Genomic DNA, 17016 nt, shown 5'->3' with positions numbered 1-17016 from the left:
CATCTCGTCCTTCTTATTTCGATCTTACTATTGTGATTTATTTTAGAAATATACCCGGACTCATCCTAACGCTCGATAAATCTTACATTGGTCCTAATTATTGCCTAGTTGGAGTCAAGAAGGAGCTGAGGCAAAGGATGCAGAGAAACAAGAAGTGAGTTTACGTTATGAATTATTTTTTTATTTTTTTTTAAATTGTGATTTTTTTATAAGTATCCACGCGAGTCAACCCAACGCCCAATCCACTTTACCTTGGTCTTATTTAATGTCAAATCGAGGTCATGAAAGAGTCGAGTCAAAGGAAGTAGAAACACCAAAAACAAGCGTATGTTGTGAGTAAATGATTAATTTATTTTTAAAATTCTGATTTCCTTTACAGGTATCCCTGCGATTTATTCAAACGTCCGATCTGCTTTAGCTTGGTCTTACTTATTGTCAAGTTGACGTCAATAATAAGCTAAGACAAATGAAGCAGAGGAACAAGAAAAAAAACTTTTATGTTGTGAATAAATAATTTATTTATTTATAAAATTATGATTTCTTCTAAAAGTATCCATGCGACCCACCTCAACACCGATCCACCTTATCTTACTCTTACTTATTGTCAAGTTGGGGTCATGAAGGAGTTGAGGCAAATAAATCATATAAACAAAAAACAAGCTTATGTCGTAAGTAAATATGATTAATTTATTTTTAAAATTATGATTTCCTCTAAAGAAATCCCCACGACACACCCCCAACGTCCGATCTACTTTACCTTGATCTTACTTATTACCAAGTTGAGGTCAAAAAAGAGTTAAAGCAAAGGAAGCAAAGAAACAAGAAGTGAGTTTATGTTGTAAGTAAATCATTAATTTATTTAAAAATTTACGTTTTCTTCTATAAGTATCTTTGCGACCCACCGCAACGTCTGATCTTTTCCTATCTCGATTTTATTATTTACCAAGTTGGCGTCAAGAAAGACCTTAGACAGAAAACAAGAGAACAAGAAGCAAGTTTATGTTGTAAGTAAATAATCAATTTTTTTTTAAATTGTGATTTATTTTAGAAACATCCTCCGACCCATCTCAACCCTCCAAAAATCTTACCTTGGTCCTACTTATTGTCTAATTAGAGTCAAGAAGGATTTTAAACAAAAAAAGCAAAGAAAACAAGAAGTGAGTTTATGTTATAAATTATTTATTTATTTTTAAAATGTGATTTTTTTTAGAAATATCCATGAGATTCACCCTAATGCCCGATCCACTTTACCTTGGTCTTTCTTATTGCCAAATTAGAATCATGACAGAGATGAGTCAAAACAAATTGAAAAACCAAAAACAAATTTATGATGTGAGTAATGATTAATTTTTTTTTTAAATTGTGATTTTCTTTATACGTATCCCCACGACTTACCCCAATGCCTGATCCGCCTTTCCTTGGTCTTACTTATTGCCAAGTTGGGGTCAAGAAAGAGCTAAGGCAAATGAAGCAAAGCAACAAAAAAAAAATTATGTTGTGAATAAATGATTAATTTATTTTTAAAATTGTGATTTTTTTAACGATATCTCTACGACACACCCCAACGTCCGATCTGCCTTACCTTGGTCTTACTTATTGCCAAGTTGGGGTCAAGAAGTAGTCGAAGCAAAGGAAACAGAGGAACAAAAAACAAAGTTATGTTGTAAAAAAATGAGTTATTTATTTTTTTAAATTGTGATTTTTTGTAAAAGTATCCCTGCGACCAACCCGAATGTTCAATCTACCTTACCTTCGTCTTAATTATTGCCAAGTAGGAGTCACAAAAAAGCTAAGACATAAAACAGAAGAAAACAGGAAGCAATTTTATGTTATAAATAAATGATTAATTTATTACTAAAATTGTGAATTTTTTTTAAAAACTATCCAAACGATTCACCCCAACACCTTATCAACTTTACTTTAGTCCTACTTATTATAAAATTGGGCTCTTGAAAGAGTTGAGTCAAAAGAAGTAGAAGACTAAAAATAAACACATGTTATAAATGATTAATTTATTTTTAAAATCGTGATTTCCTCTAAAGGTATCCTCGCGATTTACCTTAATGCTCGATCCGCCTTACCTTGGTCTTACTTATTGCCAAGTTGGGGTCAGGAAGGAGCTGAAGCAAGTGAAACAGAAAAACAAGAAAAAAAAAAATTATGTTAGTTGGGGACATGAAGGAGCTGAGGCAAATGAAGTAGAAAAACAAGAAAAACAGTTATGTTGTGACTAATAGTTTATTTATTTATAAAACTACGATTTTTTTCTGAAGGTATCCATGCGATCCACGCCAACGCCCAATCCCTCGTATCTTATCCCTCTTATCTTAGTCAATCTTATTGTCAAGTTGGCATCATGAAAGAGTTGAGGCAAACAAAACATATAAACAAGAAACAAGTTTATGTCGTAACTAATTGATTAATTTATTTTTTAAATTATGATTTCCTCTAATGGTATTGCCACGACACACCCCGGCATCTTAGCCACGTTACCTTGGTCTTACTTATTGCCAAGTTGGGGTCAGGAAGGAGCTGAAGCAAACGAAGCAGAGGAACAAAAAACAAGGTTATGTTGTGAAAAAATGAGTAATTTATTTTTAAATTGTGATTTCTTATAGAGGTGTCCCTGCGACCCACCCGAATGTCAAATCTACTTAACTACATCTTACTTATTGTCAAGTTGGGGTCATGAAGGAGCTGAGGCGGAAGAACACGAAGCAAATTTTATGTTGTAAATAAATGATTCATTTATTTTAAAAATTGTGATTTCTTCTAGAGGTATCCCTGCGACCGACAACAACATCTCGTCCTTCTTATTTCGATCTTACTATTTACCAAGTTGCGGTCAAGAAAGAGTTGAAGCAAAAAAAGCAGAGAAACAAGAAGCAAGTTTATGTTGTGAGTAAATAATCAACTTCTTTTAATATTGTGATTTATTTTAGAAATATCCTCGGACTCGTCCTAACGCTCAATAAATCTTACATTGGGCCTACTTATTGCCTAGTTGGAGTCAAGAAGGAGCTGAAGCAAAGGATGCAGAGAAACAAGAACTGAGTTTACGTTATGAATAATTAATTTATTTATTTTTAAAACTGTGATTGTTTTATAAGTATCCACACGAGTCAACCCAACGCCCGATCCACTTTACCTTGGTCTTATTTAATGTCAAATCGAGGTCATGAAAGAGTCGAGTCAAAGGAAGTAGAAAAACCAAAAACAAGCGTATGTTGTGAATAAATGATTAATTTATTTTTAAAATTCTGATTTCCTTTACAAGTATCCCTGCGATTTATTCAAACGTCTGATCCGCTTTACCTTGGTCTTACTTATTGTCAAGTTGACGTCAATAATGAGCTGAGACAAATGAAGCAGAGGAACAAGAAAAAAAACTTTTATGTTGTGAATAAATAATTTATTTATTTATAAAATTATGATTTCTTATAGAAGTATCCATGCGACCCACCCCAACGCCGATCCACCTTATCTTACTCTTACTTATTGTCAAGTTGGGGTCATGAAGGAGTTGAAGCAAATAAATCATATAAACAAAAAACAAGCTTATGTCGTAAGTAAATATGATTAATTTATTTTTTAAATTATGATTTCCTCTAAAGAAATCCCCATGACACAACCCCAACGTCCCATCTATTTTACCTTAATCTTACTTATTACCAAGTTGGGGTCAAAAAAGTGTTAAAGCAAAGGAAGCAAAGAAACAAGAAGTGAGTTTATGTTGTAAGTAAATCATTAATTTATTTAAAAATTTACGTTTTCTTCTATAAGTATCTTTGCGACCCATCGCAACGTCTGATCTTTTCCTATCTCGATTTTACTATTTACCAAGTTGGGGTCAAGAAAGACCTTAGACAGAAAACGATAGAACAAAAAGCAAGTTTATGTTGTAAGTAAATAATCAATTTTTTTTTAAATTGTGATTTATTTTCGAAACATCCTCCGACCCATCTCAACCCTCCAAAAATCTTACCTTGGTCCTGCTTATTGTCTAATTAGAGTCAAGAAGGATTTGAAACAAAAAAAGCAGAGAAAACAAGAAGTGAGTTTATGTTATAAATTATTTATTTATTTTTAAAATGTGATTTTTTTAAGAAATATCCATGAGATTCACCCTAACGCCCGATCCACTTTACCTTGGTATTTCTTATTGTCAAATTAGAATCATGACAGAGATGAGTCAAAACAAATTGAAAAACCAAAAACAAACTTATGATGTGAGTAATGATTAATTTATTTTTTTAAATTGTGATTTTCTTTATACGTATCCCCGCAACTTACCCCAACGCCTAATCCGCCTTTCGTTGGTCTTACTTATTGCCAAGTTGGGGTCAGGAAGGAGCTAAGGCAAATGAAACAGAGCAACAAAAAAAAAAATTATGTTGTGATTAAATGATTAATTTATTTAAAAAATTGTGATTTTTTTAATGATATCGCTACGGCACACCCCAACGTCCGATCCACCTTACCTTGGTCTTACTTATTGCCAAGTTGGGGTCAAGAAAGAGTCGAGGCAAAGGAAACAAAGGAACAAAAAGAAAAGTTATTTTGTAATAAAATGAGTTATTTATTTTTTTAAATTGTGATTTCTTGTAGAAGTATCCCCGCGACCCACCCGAATGTCCAATCTGCCTTACCTTGGTCTTAATTATTGCCAAGTAGGAGTCACAAAAAAGCTAAGACATAAAACAGAGGAAAACAAGAAGCAATTTTATGTTATAAATAAATGATTAATTTATTACTAAAATTGTGAATTTTTTTTAAAAACTATCCAAACGATTCACCCCAACGCCTGATCCACTTTACTTTAGTCTTTTTTATTGTCAAATTGGGGTCCTGAAAGAGTTAAGTCAAAAGAAGTAGAAGACCAAAAATAAACACATGTTATAAATGATTAATTTATTTTTAAAATTGTGATTTCCTCTAAAGGTATCCTCGCGATTTACCCCAATGCTCGATCCGCCTTACCTTGGTCTTACTTATTGCCAAGTTGGGGTCAGGAAGGAGCTGAAGCAAATGAAGCAGAGAAGCAAGAAAAAAAAAATTATGTTAGTTGGGGACATGAAAGAGGTTAGGCAAATGAAGCAGAAAAAAAACGAAAAATAATTATGTTGTGAGTAATAATTTATTTATTTATAAAACTGCGATTGTTTTTCTAGAGGTATTCATGTTTTCCACGCCAACGCCCGATCGACCTCATCTTAGTCCTACTTATTGTCAAGTTGGCATCATGAAAAAGTTGAGGCAAAAAAAACATATAAACAAGAAACAAGTTTATGTCGTAACTAATTGATTAATTTATTTTTAAAATTATGATTTCCTCTAATGGTATTGACACGACACACCCCGACATGTGATTAACGTTACCTTGGCTTTACTTATTGCCAAGTTGGGGTCAGGAAGGAGTTGAAGCAAACGAAAGAGAGGAACAACAAACAAGGTTATGTTGTGAAAAAATGAGTAATTTATTTTTAAATTGTAATTTCTCATAGAGGTATCCCTGCGACCCACCCGAATGTCCAGTCTATCTTACCTTGATCTTACTTATTGTCACGCTGCGGTCATGAAGGAGCTAAAGCAGAAGAACAAGAAGCAAATTTTGTCTTAAATAAATAATTACTTTATTTCAAAAATTGTGATTTCTTCTAGAGGTATCTTTGCAACTGACAGCAACGTTTGATCCTTCTTATTTCGGTCTTACTATTTACCAAGTTGGGGTCAAGAAAGAGTTGAGGCAAACAAAGCAGAGGAACATGAAGCAAGTTTATGTCATAAGTAAATGATCAACTTTTTTTAATATTGTGATTTATTTTAAAAATAACCCCGAACGCATCCTAACTCTCGATAAGTCTTACATTGGTCTCACTTATTGCCTAATCGGAGTCAAGGAGCTGAGGCAAAGAATGCAGAGAAACAAGAAATGAGTTTACATTATGAATAAATAATTTATTTATTTTTAAAATTATGATTTTTTTACAAGTATCCACGCGAGTCAACCCAATGCCCGATCCACTTTACCTTGGTCTTATTTATTGTCAAATCGAGGTCATGAAAGAGTCAAGTCAAAGGAAGTAGAAAAACCAGAAACAAGCTTATGTTGTGAGTAAATAATTAATTTATTTTTAAAATTCTGATTTCCTTTACAGGTATCCCCGCGACTTATTCGAATGCCCGATCCGCTTTACCTTGGTCTTACTTATTGTCAAGTTGACATCAAAAATGCGCTGAAACAAATGAAGCAGAAAAACAAGAAAAAAAATTTATGTTGTGAATAAATAATTTATTTATTTATAAAATTATGATTTGTTCTAGAAGTATACATGCGACCCACCCCAACATCGATCCACTTTATCTTACTTATACTTATTGTCAAATTGGGGTCATGAAAGAGTTGAGACAAATAAATCATATAAACAAAAAACAAGCTTATGTCGTAAGTAAATATGATTAATTTATTTTTAAAATTATGATTTCCTCTAAAGATATCCCCACGACACACCCCAACGTCCGATCCGTTTTACCTTGGTCTTACTTATTACCCAGTTGGAGTCAAGAAAGAGCTAAAACAAAGGAAGCAAAGAAACAAGAAGTGAGTTTATGTTGTAAGTAAATGATTAATTTATTTTCAAAATTGTGTTATCTTCTATAGGTATCTCTACGACCCACCGCAACCTCTGATCTTTTCTTATCTCGATCTTACTATTTACCAAGTTGGGGTCAAGAAAGACCCGAGACAGAAAACAAGAGAACAAGTAGAAAGTTTGTTTCAAGTAAATAATCATTTTTTTTTTAAATTGTGATTTATTTTAGAAGCATCCTACGGCCCATCTCAATGCTCCAAAAATCTTACCTTGGTCCTACTTATTGTCTAATTAGAGTTAAGGAGCTCAAACAAGGGAAGCAAAGAAAACAAGAAATGAGTTTATGTTATAAATTATTTATTTATTTTTAAAAAGTGATTTTTTCTAGAAATATCCATGCGATTCACCCTTACGCCCGATCCACTTTACCTTGGTCTTTCTTATTGTCAAATTGGAATCATGATAGAGCTGAGTCAAAAGAAGTTGAAGAACCAAAAGCAAACTTATGATGTGAGTAGTGATTAATTTATTTTTTAAAATTGTGATTTTCTTTAGATGTAACCCCGCAACTTAACCCAACGCCCGATCCGCCTTACTTTAATCTTACTTATTGTCAAGTTGGGGCCAGGAATGAGCTAAGGCAAAAGAAGCAAAGAAACAAAAAAAAAATTATGTTGTGAATAAATGATTAATTTATTTTAAAAATTGTGATTTTTTTAACGATATCTCTACGACACAACCCAACGTCCGATCCTCCTTACCTTGGTCTTACTTATTGCCAAGTTGGGGCCAAGAAGGAGTCGAGGCAAAAGAAACAAAAGAACAAAAAACAAAGTTATGTTATAATAAAATGAGTTATTTATTTTTTTAAATTGTGACTTTTTGTAGAGGTATCCTTGCGACCCACCCGAATTCCCGATGTGTCTTACCTTGGTCTTACTTATTGCCAATTAAGAGTCATAAAAGAGCTAAAACAAATGAAACAGAAGAAATCAAGAAGCAATTTTATGTTCTAAATAAACAATTAATTTATTACTAAAATTGTGATTTGTTTAAAAAAGTATCCAAACGATTCACCCCAATGCCCGATCCACTTTACTTTAGTGTTACTTATTGTCAAATTGGGATCCTGAAAGAGTTGAGTCAAAAGAAGTAGAAGAACCAAAAATAAACACATGTTGTAAATGATTAATCTATTTTTAAAATCGTGATTTCCTCTACGGGTATCCTCGCGATTTACCCCAATGCTCAATCCGCCTTACCTTGGTCTTACTTATTGTCAAGGTGGGGTCAGGAAGGCGCTGAAGCAAATGAGGGAGAGAAACAAGAAGAAAAAAAATTATGTTAGTTGGAGACATGAAGGAGCTGAGGCAAATGAAGCAGAAAAACAAGAAAAAAAGTTATATTGTGAGTAATAATTTATTTATTTATAAAATTGCAATTTTTTTCTAAAGGTATCCATTCGACCCACGCCAACGCCCGATCCACCTTATCTTAGTATTACTTATTGTCAAGTTGGCATCATGAAGGAGTTGAAACAAAAAAACATATAAACAAGAAACAAGTTTATGTCGTAACTAACTGATTAATTTATTTTTAAAACTATGATTTCCTCTAAGGGTATCGCCACGACACACCCCAACATCTGATCCACCTTACCTTGATCTTACTTGTTGCAAAGTTGGGATCAGGAAGGAGCTGAAGCAAACGAAGCAGAGGAACAAAAAACAAGGTTATGTTGTGAAAAAATTAGTAATTTATTTTTAAATTATGATTTCTTATAGAGGTATCCCTGTGACCCACCCGAATGTCTGATCTATCTTACCTTGATCTTACTTATTGTCAAGTTGGGGTCATGAAAGAGCTAAGGCAGAAGAATAAGAAGCAAATTTTATGTTGTAAATAAATGATTAATTTATTTTTAAAAATGTGATTTCTTCTAGAGGTATCCCTGCGACTGACAGCAACGTCTGATCCTTCTTATTTCGGTCTTACTGTTTACCAAGTTGGGTTCAAGAAAGAGTTTAGGCCAAAAAAGCAAAGGAACAAGAAGCAAGTTTATGTTGTAAGTAAATGATCAATTTTTTTTAATATTGTGATTTATTTTAGAAATATCCCCCAACTCATCCTAACGCTCGATAAGTCTTACATTGGTCCTACTTATTGCCTAGTTCGAGTCAAAAAGGAGCTAGAGCAAAGGATGCTGAGAAACAAAAAGTGAGTTTATGTTATGAATAAATAATTTATTTATTTTTAAAATTGTGTTTTTTTTAGAAATATCTACGTGAGTCAACCCAACGCTCGATCCACTTTACCTTGGTCTTATTTATTGTCAAATCGGGGTCATGAAAGTGTCGAGTCAAAGGACGTAGAAAAACCAAAAACAAGCTTATGTTGTGAGTAAATGATTAATTTATTTTTAAAATTCTGATTTCTTTTACAGGTATCCCCACGACTTATTCGAACGCCCAATCCGTTTTACCTTGGTCTTACTTATTGTCAAGTTGACGTCAAGAATGAGCTGAGACAAATGAAGCATGGGAACAAGAAAAAACTTTTATGTTGTCAATAAATAATTTATTTATTTATAAAATTATGATTTTTTTAAGAAGTATCCATGCGACCCACCTCAACGTCAATCCACCTTATCTTACTCTTACTTATTCTCAAGTTGGGGTCATGAAAGAGTTGAGGCAAATAAATCATATAAACAAAAAACAAGCTTATGTCGTAAGTAAATATGATTAATTGATTTTTAAAATTATGATTTCCTCTAAAGATATCCCCACGACACACACCAACGTCCGATTTGTTTTACCTTAATCTTACTTATTACCAAGTTGGAGTCAAGAAGGAGCTAAAGCAAAGGAAGCAGAGAAACAAGAAGTGAGTTTATGTTGTTTGTAAATGATTAATTTATTTTAAAAATTGTGTTTTCTTCTATAGGTATCTCTGCGACCCACCGCATCGTTTGATTTTTTCTTATCTCGGTCTTACTATTTACCAAGTTGGGGTCAAGAAAGACCTGAGACAGAAAACAAGAGAACAAGAAGAAAGTTTATGTTGTAAGTAAATAATCAATTTTTAAAATAATTGTGATTTATTTTACAAGCATTCTCCGAACCATCTCAACGCTCCAAAAATCTTACCTTGGTCCTACTTATTGTCTAACTAGAGTCAAAAAGGAACTGAGACAAAGGAAGGAGAGAAAACAAGAAGTGAGTTTATGTTATAAATTATTTATTTACTTTTAAAATGTGATTTTTTCTAGAAATATCCATGCGATTCACCCTAACGCCCGATCCACTTTACTTTGGTCGTTCTTATTGTCAAATTGGAATCATGATAGAGTTGAGTCAAAAGAAGTTGAAAAACCAAAAGCAAACTTATGATGTGAGTATTGATTAATTTATTTTTTTAAATTGTGATTTTCTTTAGAGGTATCCCCGCAACTTCCGCCAACGCCTGATCCGCCTTACCTTGGTCTTACTTATCGCCAAGTTGGTGTCAGGAAGGAGCTAAGGCAAATGAAGCAGAAGAACAAGAATTTTTTTTTATGCTGTAAATAAATGATTAATTTATTTTAAAAATTGTGATTTTTTTAACGGTATCTCTACGACACACCCCAATGTCCAATCCGCCTTACCTTGTTCTTACTTATTGCCAAGTTGGGGTCAGGAAGGAGTCGAGGCAAAGGAAACAGAGGAACAAAAAACAAAGTTATGTTGTAATAAAATGAGTTATTTATCTTTTTAAATTGTGATTTCTTGTAGAGGTATCCCTGCGACCCATTTGAATGCTCGATCTGTCTTACCTTGGTCTTACTTATTGCCAAGTAGGAGTCATAAAAGAGCTAAGACAAATGAAACAGAAGAAAACAAGAAGCAACTTTATGTTGTAAATAGATGTTTAATTTATTACTAAAATTGTGATTTTTTTTTTTTAGTATCCAAACGATTCACCCCAACGCCCGATCCACTTTACTTTAGTCTTACTTATTATCAAATTGGGGTCCTGAAAGAGTTGAGTCAAAAGAAGTAGAAGAACAGAAATAACAAGAAGCAAAGGAAATGTAGTAGAATAACAAGAAGCAATTTTTTGAGTAATTTATATTTTAAATTGTGATTTCTTCTAGAGGTATCCCTGCGACCCACCTGAATGCCTGATCTGCCTTACCTTGATCTTACTTATTGCCAACTTGGAGTCATAAAGGAGTTGAGGCAAATGAAACAGAAGAACAAGAAACAATTTTATGTTGAAAGTAAATGATTAATTTATTTTAAAAATTGTGATTTTTTCTAGAGGCATCACTACAACCCACCGCAACATCTGATCCTTCTTATCTCGGTCTTACTTATTGTCAAGTTGGGGTCAAGAAAGAGCTGAGGCAAGAGAAGCAAGGGAACAAGAAGCAAGTTTATGTTGTGAGTAAATGATCATTTTTTTTTTTAATTGTGATTTCTTTTAGTATCCCCCGACCAATCGTAACGCTCGATAAGTCTTACCTTGGTCCTACTTATTGTCTAGTTGGAATTAAGGAGTTGAGGCAAAGGAAGCAGAGAAACAAGAAGTGAATTTATGTTGTGAATAAATAATTTATTTATTTTTAAAATTGTGATTTTTTTTAAAAAGTATCCATGCGATTCACCCGAACCCTCGATCCACTTTACCTTAGTCTTACTTATTGTCAAATTAAGGTCATGAAAGAGCCAGAAGAAAGCTTATGTTGTGAGTAAATGATTAGTTTATTTTTAAAATTGTGTTTTCCTCTAGAGGTATCCCCGCAACTTACCCCAACTCCCGATCCGCCTTACCTTGGTCTTACTTATATCCAAGTTGGGGTCGGGAAGGAGTTGAGACAAATGAAGCAGAGGAACAAGAAAAAAAATTTATGTTGTGAGTAAATTATTTATTTATTTATAAAATTGTGATTTCTTCTAGAGGTATCCTTGCAACCCACTGTAAAACTCGATCTGTCTTACCTTACTCTTACTTATTGTCAAGTTGGGGTCAGGAAATGAGTTGGGACAAAGGAAAGCAAAGGAACAAAAATCAAAGTTATGTTGCAAGTAAATGATTAATTTATTTTTAAAATTATGATTTTTTCTAAAGGTATTCCAACAACCCACCCCATCGCCCGATCCGATTTACCTTAGTTTTACTTATTGTCAAGTTGGAGTCAGGAAGGAGCTGACGCAAATGAAGAAGAAGAACAAGAAACAAGCTTATGTTATGAATAAATAATTTATTTATTTTTAAAATTGTGGTTTCTTCTAGAAATATCCCCGTGACCCCCTCAAATGCCCAATCTTTCTTACCCTGGTCTTACTTATTGTCAAGTTGGGATCAAGAAAGAGCTAGGCAAAGGAAGCAGGGAAACAAGAAGCAAGCTTATGTTGTGAGTAAATAATTAATTTAATTTTAAAATTGTGATTTTAAAATTTAATGTTAAAAAATAAATTAATAAATTATTAAATAAAACTTTAAACTAAAAAAAAATACAGAGAAAACGAGACACAAACCTTAAGGAATAACCATGTCCATTGGCTATTAGAAGGGGTATTTAACCACTTCAAATTTTTTTTTAATTAAACATTATATTTGTACATATTACAATGATATCAAGTCAATACTTGACCAAAATATAACTAAAGAAATGGTGCATGCGTGATTCCATCTCTTGTTATTTTGAATACAACATAATGAAAAACAACTAATTCAAAAAGCTGCTCAGCAAACTTTAAAATCCTTTTTATCATACCAATTTGGCCATAAATTGGTCAACATACTGAAGAAGTAAAAATGATAATGCAAATAAAAAGGATTGAGAGCGGAGCGAAATGGCGGCACTGGATGGCAACAAGATCGACACTGGCGATAGGAGCAGGGTTACTGATGTGCGCTATCTCGATGCTCAGTCTTCGAAGGTTGGATCTTGGAGCGATGAAGCAAACATTGCTTTCCCCATCGAGACAGGTAGATTGCAAGTTGTTCGAAAACCGATTAATGCTGGGAAAGCAGATATGGTCCAGGGCAACAGAAATTCCAGACCGCGGTTAAACTTTGGAAACCTTTCTCAAATGGCAACCAGTGCCCTATTGACCCGCATAAGTGGAAGGAGAATGGTTTCATTTGGAATAACAAAGGCTGGTTTCGTAAGGTTAAGCATCCTGCATCCGAGGCTCGCCGAAACTAGTATCCACCGCCTGAACCTAGCATTTCTAGTGCGGCACCAGAGAGAGGCAACCCTCACACTGACTCTTTTTTGGTTCCCTCGATTGATCACGATAATCCCCAAAAGCAAAATGGGAGCTTCAAGCAATACAACTCAAGGGCGGACCAAGCCAGGTTCTAGAGATCCAATTTCCGCCCTAACAATCAAAACCCTTGGTCGAGCCACGAAAGACGCCTTGAGTTTCGAAGAGCAACCTCCCTCCCTCCGCGACCTCGTTTTCGTAAACCGGTAGGAAAAACCTCAAGACCCACCATCTTTTTGGGCGAGAAGAAAATTAATTCTGCTAGGTCAAATTTGCTTGAGTATTGCCTTTTCATCAAGTGGAGTGGTGGAAAGTGGGTTAAGGATAACTTCGAATCCTGGTGTAGAGCGCAATGGGGTAAGGATATTAACATTAATATCCTCCCAAATGATTTCTATATGATTGAATTTATGAGTATTAAGGATAAATGGCAATTGAAAAATAAAGGTCCATACATCTTAGATGGCATTGAAGTTCACACCATTGATTGGCAGCCCAATTTCAACCCCCGAACGTATGTACTGCTGGACAACAAGGTATGGATAAGACTGTATAATTGTCCCTCGGATTATTGGCACATTGATGTCATCAAGGATATATGCAAAGACCTTGGCACCTTTGTATCGGCAGATGATATCTTGGAGGATAAATTATGGGGAAGCTTCCTCGGAATTTGTATTAGCACGGATCAAATCACCAAGATTCCCAACGAAGTTTGTATTATTGGGGCAAGGAAGATCTGGATTCAAAAAATTGATAGAGAAGATCAACTGCATATTTGTCCTAAATGCTTTTCCTTATATCATACCGGTATTAGTTGTGATGTTTCGGCTACGATACAGCGAAGTTGTTTTTGTATGCAATCTCCTATTGAGGTAAATCTGCAACTGGAACCTTCTATTGCCTTTGACACCGGGGAAGCTATTTGCAACAACACTCTTGACAATGAGAATGTTCCACTAACGGAAGCAACCCCTTTGATCATAATTCCTCCCTCCTCTGGTCAATGCAAGATTCAACAAGATCTTCTCACACTTTTGGAGAAGACCAAAACCCTACAAGCAGATATTGAATCCAAGTTAGCGGATTCACTTCCACCCTCCCCCTGTGTGCCCAGGAATCAACTGGTAATCGAAGATGGCAATCTTCACTCTCCGGATATGGAGACTGGAACGTTGAGGGAGATGGGAGGGCAGATCTACTCCTCAACGGGCATCGAGCTGGAAGATGGTGAAATTGAAACATCCGCCTCAGAGGGGGAGGAAGACTTTGAACCGGACTCAGATCTTATACTGGAGGGTACTCCAAAAGGTTTTGGTAAATCGGATTCAACTATTGACAAAACTAATTTTAAGCTAAAAGGTGTGCCGGGGTGCAAGTCCAAAAAAGCTATGCTTGCAATCGCTAGTGCTACTTGTGGTGAAACCAAACTTAATTTAGGGAAGGGAAATACCCTTCCCTGGGAGCAATGAAACTCCTATCTTGGAATGTCAAGGGCATTGATGCCCCTGACAAATGGCGCTTGATTAAGTGCCAGATTGATGACACTAAAGGAGATATTTGGCTACTTCAGGAAACTAAATGGAGCATGGTTGAGACTGTTGCTAAGATAAGAGTTTGGAAACAATGGAATGGGCTTTTTAGGCAATCGGATGGAGCCTCTAGTGGCTTGGGTATCATTTGGAACCCCATGAATGTTAAGATCTCACTTGTAGTGGAAGATAAGTATTGGCAACACTACTCGTTTACCATTCTTGGACGGAATGAGAATTTCAATCTTTTCAATGTGTACGGACCATCTACTATCGGTGATAAATGGGCTCTTTGGGCTCTCTTATCCAGCAAACTAAACAGTATTACCGATGGTAGTTGCGTGGTAGTTGGGGACTTCAATGCGATCCTCTCTGGCACTGAGAAAAGTGGGGGTATTCAGAGAACTGGTACGTCCCAGAAGGACTTTTTAGATTTTGTTGAGTAGAATCACCTTTTAGACATTGTTCCGAAAAATGGTATTTTCACATGGACAAACCGGAGAGCGGGTTTTACTAATATTGTTGAACGGCTTCACTAGCTTCTTGTCTCTGGTGAGTGGTTAGGATAAAATTTAGCCTTAGAATAGTCGATTCTCCCACTTATCGAATCAAATCACTACCCGATTGGCCTGGAAGTCGCCTTGGGTCAAGCGAAGGGGGCCACCCCGTTCCGATTTGAAAAAATGTGGTTTAGAGTGCCTGAACTATATGACATTATAGCCGCTTGGTGGAATGAACCGGTTTTTGGGAATTATTCGAGACTTCTCATTCTCAATAAAAAGCTCAAGTATATTAAGGTCAAGAGCAAAGAATGGAATAAGAGCCATTTCAAGAATATTCATATGGAGAAATTAAGAATTAAGGTTGAATTGGCAGACTTAACCAGCTCTGTTATCACTTCTAGAATGACTGAGGATCTATTTATCAAAGAAAATTCGCTCAAGTCTGACCTAAATGAAATCCTTCGATGTGAGGAAATTCATTGGCGTCAAAAATCAAGGGAGTTATGGCTTAAGGAAGATGACAAAAACACCAAATTATTCCATCGGTCGGCCATTGCCTATCGAAATAGAAACAAAATATCAGAGATTATGAGACCAGACGAAGTTACTGTCAGGAATTATGAGGACATTGCGCAGGAAGCTATAAGATTCTTTGACTCTTTGTTGAACAGGGTCCATCAAATCGATCATGAAGCAAGAACCAAAATTCTAAACTCAATCCCATCTGTTATATCCGGTGATCAAAATACAGCTTTTTGTACTCCTATTTCAATTGATGAGGTAAGGATTACCACCTTCCAGTTGAAACTGGATAAGACTCTTGGCTTAGATGGCTTCCTTGTTGCTTTCTTCCATCATTTCTAGGATATCATTGCTCAAGATCTTCATCTTGCAGTAGAAGAATCAAGAAAGAAGATGACTATGTTAGGGGCTTTCAATCACACCTTTTTTACTCTAATTCCAAAGAAGCAAAATCCACTTCAGATGAGTGACTTTAGGCCCATTGCTCTATGCAACACTGTATATAAGATTGTAACAAAGATCATAGCTAACAAATTGAAGCCCCTCCTTAATCACATCATATCAAATGAACAAAACGATTTTGCCCCTGTAAGATCCATTGTGGAAGGCATTATCGTTGCTCATGAAACGCTTCACATAGCCAGCAAGACCAAGGACTCCTATATGGTTTTAAAACTGAACATCCCGAAAGCTTATGAAATGGTGGACAAGGTTTTCTTATTTGACGTTCTTAATAAATTTGGCTTCTGCAAGGAATGGCTCACTTGGGTCACGAGTTATCTTTCTTCCCCTAAATTCTTTGTTCTAGTTAATGGCTCATCCCATGGTTTTTTCTCTTCGACAAGAGGAATCAAACAAGGTGATCCATTATCACCATTTTTGTTTATCATAATGGCTGAAGCTCTAGGTCGATTTATTATATCTCTTCAGCAAGATGATCGTTGGGTTGGAGTTAATGTGGCAACTGGGGTTGAAAAAAAGACTCATCTCCAGTTTGCTGATGACATCATTCTGTTTGGTTCGGCTTGTAGGAGGGAAGCTAGAACTATTAAATCATTCCTTGATGATTATTGTTTGGCTTCCGGGTAGAAAATCAACTGGCATAAATTTGAAGTGATTTTTGTCAACACCTCGCTTAACCTACAAGTTGTATTATCGAGGATTCTTAATCTCAGAGTCGCTAACTTCCGTAGGAAGTTTATTGGTACTCCTCTCTTCATTGGTACCAACAGATCTCACTACTTGATGCATCTTATTGATAAGTGCAAATCCAAACTTGCATCTTGGAAAGGCAAGTGGTTATCCTCTGCTGGGAAGCTTAGTATGATCAAATCGGGTCTTTCATCACTACCGGTTTTTTCCATGGCTTGCCTGAGATTACCGATGGCAATTGAAGATGAATTGATTTCTCTAATGAGAAACTTCCTTTGGACTAGTTCGGATGACAAAGGTAGATTCCCTTTGATAGCCTGGAAAAAGATCTGCCAACCAAAGAAGGCAAGAGGTGTTGGCATTCGCCAAATCTCGATTATGAATTTAGCAATGGGTGCTAAGTTGGTTTGGGAAATCTATAGCGGCGGGAAGCAAAAATGGGTAAGGCTCTTGAAAC

General features: G+C 35.3%; 1 long non-coding RNA gene across 1 annotated transcript in view; it reads right to left on the bottom strand.

Moving 5' to 3' along the window:
* The window catches only part of LOC131062371 (uncharacterized), a 97333-nt gene that overhangs the window by 57866 nt on the left and 22451 nt on the right, over positions 1 to 17016 (bottom strand). The gene's annotated exons all lie outside the window — the stretch shown is intronic.

This window comes from Cryptomeria japonica, chromosome 7, assembly GCF_030272615.1.
Source record: "Cryptomeria japonica chromosome 7, Sugi_1.0, whole genome shotgun sequence".
NCBI lineage: Eukaryota > Viridiplantae > Streptophyta > Pinopsida > Cupressales > Cupressaceae > Cryptomeria > Cryptomeria japonica.
This window is presented reverse-complemented; position numbering and strand designations above follow the sequence as displayed.